This window comes from Pinus tabuliformis, chromosome 9 (genome assembly GCF_031772625.1).
Source record: "Pinus tabuliformis cultivar Carrire ecotype Pingquan chromosome 9, CPIR1, whole genome shotgun sequence".
NCBI classification, from domain to species: domain Eukaryota; kingdom Viridiplantae; phylum Streptophyta; class Pinopsida; order Pinales; family Pinaceae; genus Pinus; species Pinus tabuliformis.
Genome location: NC_142307.1, coordinates 772,977,132 through 772,983,888, shown reverse-complemented (window position 1 = coordinate 772,983,888; position 6,757 = coordinate 772,977,132). Strand labels below are relative to the sequence as shown.

The window sequence follows — 6,757 nt, the reverse complement described above, 5'->3', positions numbered from 1 at the left end:
CTAAACTATCATCTAACCAAATCCAATGTTGAAAAGGTGGTACTATCCCCAATGATCAAGTGATCATAGGAACATAGAAAGTAATTGAACATAATGGATTTTGCGGGTACAATCATCACTTATGTATAAGTAACACATTTTCATTATCACCTGCATCTCCTCACTACTACCTGGAATATGCGTATAAGTGATATGGACCACTATACCATCCTAGTCCAGATTGTAATATTGGCTTTGTATCTCATTTTATAATTGTAGGGTAGTTGTATCTCTACATATTTTGAATTGTTTGTATTTCCACTAACTGATACCCACATGATGAACACAATGTTGCATCTTCTCGTGAATTCATATATGAAAACTTAGACCTATACTTGGTGGAATACAAAAATAGGTGCCATATGCATGTGTGTGTGTGGGGGGGTAGGCACACACATGCACATATCCATTAAAATTGGTGGACAAAACAGTTCATTTATGTCCTAGATGAGTCATTGCACATGAACAATGCATCCAAGGGCACCACTCATAATATTTGTAAGGGATATTTCATCTCTAGATGAGAATATAAATATTGTTATAAGGTATTCGTTGGGTGTGGAGCCTGATTATCTTCCTAATTCAGAGGTCTTGTTTCAGTCGGGTGTATATGCTAGGAGGACTGTACACCCCTCCATGCAAGTGGGACTTCCCCCTCCCCCCGGCGGGGGTCCGGTTGTCAGTGGGGGTTCGGGGGTAGCACCCTTGAAGCTAAAAATAGATGAAAAATTTCCTTGTAAAATATTGTAATTTTGTAGTCAGTCTGGGCCGTTCATTAGGAAAATGATATGAAGGTAGAAGCTATGTTAATTTAGGGTTTTTTCCCTAGAAGGCAACCCTTAGTTTATATGAGGGAATTGTATTGCGACTTTGTACTATTATTATGAGAGAGAGAGAGAGAGGAGGTTGTGTGAGAGCGAAGAGTAAATTATAGAGGCTTTTCTATAGGTTGTATCTCTTCAGTTTTTTGAATAATATAAAAGGAAGGTTTGGCTGTTTCTCTGTGGACGTAGCCAAAATTGGGTGAACCACGTATATCTGTGTCTATATTATTTTATGCATTTTTGTATTTGTCTTTCCAAAATATTTTGTGTTCCATTGCTATGTAATATATAATTTTCTAACAATATTGTGTACCATGGACATGTATCAAGGCCAAAACAATGGTAATGGGATGAAATCAAGGGCCTTAGGCCCTAAGTGAAGCTTCTTGAGCTTCATGCCCATGAACAAGGCCACAAGCCACCACACACAACACTGTAGAGGATCATTCTTCTCCAACTAGGATTATTATCATTTTTACGAGGTATTATGCACCATGAACTTATCTCTTGGCCAAGAAATGAAAACAATTTATTTAGTACCTAAATGAGGCTTATTCGGGTTAACAACCATGAGTGAGGCCTAAAAGCATCACACATGATATCTATAGGGTGTATTTTACCTCTAAATGAAATTGTATGAGAACCACTAGGAGGTATTTATACCCACCATGTTGGATATGTATCAATGCCTTCATAATTTAGGGGATGAAAATAAGGACTTTAGATGCTAAATAATTATTCTCAAGCTCAATCACCTTGGAAGAGTTCTTAAACCACAACACATGCCTATGTAGGACAATTTTGGGCTTTATATGGGATTGTGATTATTACTGGGAGGGATTTCCCACCATAGACTAGTATTGGGGCCTTAACATTTAATGAGGGATGAAATAAAGGGTCTAAGGCCCTAAATAATGATTTTGATCTTCAAGAGTTGTGTACAAGGCCTAAAATCACAAAAATGACCATAGGTACATCACCTTGTTAGTGTATGCATTCCATCAAGATACCTTAGTTAGGAATTTCCCATAGTTGAATAATTTTTGGGCTTTGGCATTAGTTAAGGGATGGAGTTAATGTCCTATGGACTTCAAAAATGATCCTTTAGTTGCTAGTCCATATATGAGGCATAAAACTACAACACATGACTATTGAAAGGAATATTTAGCCTCCCATTAGGAGTATGAGTGTCATTAGGAGGTATTGTGCACCACATACATTTATGAAGACCATGACAATGGTAGAGGGATGAAATGAAGGGACTTAGGTCTTGAATAAGGCTTCGTGGACTTGAAATCCATGGACAAGGCCTTGAACCACCACAAATGACCAATCTATGGCATCTTTAGGCTTCAACCAAAAATACTTAAGAACCATTGTGAGGTATTTCACACCATAGATAGGTCACAATGCCTTCATATTATTGTGGAGAATGAAGTAAATATCCATGGGTCCTCAAAGATACTTCTCAATATTCATGGCCATTGAATAGTTCTCAAACCAACACAAATGATAAATTAGGGAAGATTCAAACTCTAACTAGAAATGTGATCATTGTTGGGAGCAACTCCTAACAAAAACTAATCTAAGGGCCATGACATTTATGAGAGGGTGAAATCAAGGGCATAAGGACTTGGCTAATGCCTTTTGGGCTTGAGGGCCATGGAAGAGCTCACAAATTACCACAGAAAACCCTTATGCATTACCTAATTCATAATACTTAATGGGGAGAATGATTTCATTATTGCAAAATATAAGATTGGCACAACCACTACGTCATTATTACAAAACATAAGACTAACACAATCACTATGTCATTATTTCACAATCACATTAAAATTATGATCCATAAACCAGAATCGTACAATTGTGACCCATAAACCATAATTGTAATCAACATGGAAACAAAAAATCTCAATAGATAAACATCCACACCATGATTCACTTGGATGGCAATTTTCATATGCAACCAAGCAGAAGATGTTATAATTCAACCTAATTTTTTTTTTCTCATATTCTAATTCTAATGTAACACAAATCAACTTAATAATATAAGGAAATTGTGATCACACAACATTTTTTTCTTATGTTCTAATTCTAATGCAACACAACTTAACTTAATAATATGAAGAAATTGTGATCACACGATCATATGCCAAACAATTACACTAGGGTAAATTTTAACATGGGAACACCAAGTTTTAATAGAGAACCATCGGCATCATAATTCACTTGGATTCATATACTTGGATGGTGGTTTTCATATGCTAGGTGAAGAGGTGACAAAGGACAAGGGCCGATTTGTTATAATTAAAGACGAAGATATGGGATTTCTCATTAATCGCCATCATCAGATAACTGCTCGATGTAGTGCTTGTTATCCCTCCCTTTGCAAAACTCTCCATGATTGAGTGATCAACCTATGCACACATTCGTGAATACACACATATGAATACCTTTAATCCCTCAAGTCCAATTCCATTAATGTTAACTTTAATATTGATCCATTGGCTATGTTACTCACCAATACTCTAAGCGACATCAACCATTGGTGGGGCTTCATGCTCACAAATCCTCCATAACTCATCTTATCCACATCCTAAGTTACAATATGAACCTGATATCCCACCCACCCACCCACACACACACATTCATTCAAATTCTATATAAAAATTCTCACTTAATTTTTCAGTAAATTTAATATTAAATATAGGCCTACTCTACCTACTTTGATCCAGGCAGAAGGCCACCTTTTTCCATTCAATCTTCCCTTGAAAATATTAAAGAAGAAAATGCTCCTCTCTTTGAGATCATAAAATGCCAACACCATCAACCTGTATCCCCTCGTATTGTTCTAACTGCACAAGCTTTGAGCCATCATTCCCTCCAAATCCTCCACTATTTCATAATCGCATCCCAACTCAAATTCTACCTCCACGTCCACTTGCAATGCAATCACACATATGTATATGTTATTGATATCATTATTATAATCTTAATAATATATAATTTTCCTTATTTTTATTTGAACATATGATATTCATCTCATTCTTGTAATCTTAATAATATCTATTTTTCCTTAAAAAATTTACTCACGTTGCTTCTGAATTGAATCCCTCCACCTTGATTATTGATTCTCTTTCAAAAACAACATGGTATTTCCTTACAGTATGCTTGTGCAAAGATTCAATATCTAACAGTGGCCATTGAACGAGGCTTCTTCTAGTAATACAATCAACCTGCACAACCCTAGGAATTACCTACACATGAAATAAGGCCTGGTATTATCATAAAGAAAGTAGAATTAGAGAAAGTAAGAAGGATATATATATATATATATATATATATATAGATATAGATATAGATATAGATATATATATATATATATATATATATATATATATATATATATATATATATATATATATATATATATATATATATATATATATATATATATAGATATATATATATATATATAGATATAGATATAGATATAGATATAGATATAGATATAGATATAGATATAGATATAGATATAGATATATATATATATATATATATATATATATATATATATATATATATATATATATATATATATATATATATATATATATATATATATATATATATATATATATATATATATATATATCTATATATCTATATATATAGATATATAAGCCTATCCTTTGTTGAGATCATCTGCAATGCTTTCGGATTTGTTGATCCAACCCCACATAATCCTTCAGGACTTTTTATCGTTAAAAAAGGTTTTAGACGGATAAAATTTATCGTAGTCATACTCGAGACCATTGGGGCCCTTGAGAGATCCATTTTCAGGAACATATATATCTAATTAAGGTAAGTAATGGCCCATTATATAGTAGTCCACTTTGTTATTGTCCAAACTTTTCTTGAGAACATGCTTCACAGAGGGACCCATGGTTGAGGTTTCAAGGCCATCACTGCCATAGAGGGACACTGGGTAGAAGTACAAGCATTCCCACATTCGAGTATGTCTCTCCAAGTGCAGAAGATGTTTTTATTTCACCCATTTAACGAAATATTTTCTTTTGTACAACAATTCCATTCCCACTTTATTCTTATCCCTTTTGCTTCCAATTAGGACTCGCCATTTTTAGTCTCATCCCAACCATGCCACCATTGGATCTCTAAAGGAACTGGAATTGATGCCAATGGGTAGCATGATGGGGTTGTGCAAGATCTTCTTCCACTCCCATAACAAAGGATCTGATGGGTCCTTGGGAACAACCATGGATTGAACTTGTTCCGAGGAATTGTTGCATCCTGTGTATAAGATTACAGGAGGCCCCCCATTGTGTAGGAAAGTGGCAGATCTAGAATAGGATACATTAACATCATACCATTTATCAGGGTATATAGCTTCACCAACCATGTGTACCCAATTTATCAAATCTCTTGAAACCACATGCCCCCACATGATGAGTCCCCACACAACTAACTTGGGATTATATTGGTAAAACATATGATAATAACCCTTGTACAAAAATGGCGTTGCGATTCAAAATCATTACAGTATAAGTTATTGATTTGTCACATAAAATCCTTTTCTTGGCATATAGAGCAGAGTATAAGATTTATATTAAGCCCGCTCTAATCCACAATTGCTTCCCAAAGAAAATGATGCATATTTTCATTAAATCCTAGGGAAAACAATAGGATGATCATGTAAAACACAACTTTCATTTAGACCAAAACTAAAAATGACCCTTCAACATCATATTGCAATTCATTTCTAATACTAACCATTTGGATCTTGAAAGTAATTTCCACAAATCCAGTCACACATGCACAATCATACACATTAATGACAAGAAATCTCAAATTAAGGATTAAAATTTCTGCAAATGGAAAATACAAAAATGTACAAAATAAAATATACCATTATTCTAATGTTTAACAAGCTGAAAATGATATGTTGTTATATAAGCTTCTAAGGGCACTGAGGAACTTGATTTGATACTCTGAGAGCCAACAAACTAGATTCATCCCACTCATGATGAGAATCTTGCAAAACATGAAGGAGTAAAACAAAAAGAATGGGAAAAGCAGTGAACAACCCTATTCGATTTCCATGAATCACTTACTGGCTCAAGTAAAAATCTTATAATAATGGATGGTAAGTGAGCACAGGCTAGGATATATGTATAAATCTTATATTAATGGATGGAAAATGGGCGTAGGCTAGGATATATGTATAAATTTTACAGTAATGGATGATAACTTGGCACACACACACACTCACACACACATCGCTGGGTTTCTCACCAAATCGAAGGTGAGAGTAACATAAGAAGCATAGACGCGATCATGAAAGGATCCTTATCCATCAATACTAATCAAAAGCAATTCGAGCATCGAAACCCATAATAATTATAGAATACATCGAGAGGCAACATGTCTTTGGAAATAACATTGGGACAAGGAAACATTAGCTTTATCGGTATCGGTAGAGAGTAGTATGAATAACCAATAACTATGAGTGAAAATCCATGGTTTGGCTCGTGATAAGTGATTTTGGAACAAAGCCAACTTGAACAAGTGGATGAAAACATATCATTATGTATAATAAGATTATTTTAGAAGGAATAGTGCGATAAATTGTACGACCCTCAACTGTAAAAGGAATTAGAAGGGAATAGGTTGACACATTGACTCTTTTTAATGATAATGATTTGGTTGATCATTATGCCAATTCCAATGTCAACCACCACCAATGACAATGTTTCTCTCGAATTCTGGAGTGGCTAAATTGAGTAGCAGGCATGACAGGTATCCATATATAGATGTCTGCAAGGGAGGTGAGTCAGCTTGATATTTGATTAGTGTCTTCCCGCTGATAGTTC

General features: G+C 34.6%; 1 pseudogene; it reads right to left on the bottom strand.

Moving 5' to 3' along the window:
- Positions 1 to 3,130: 3,130 nt before the first annotated feature.
- LOC149151005 (beta-fructofuranosidase, insoluble isoenzyme CWINV1-like) lies at positions 3,131 to 5,412 on the bottom strand (annotated as a pseudogene).
- Between the last annotated feature and the right edge of the window lie 1,345 nt (positions 5,413 to 6,757).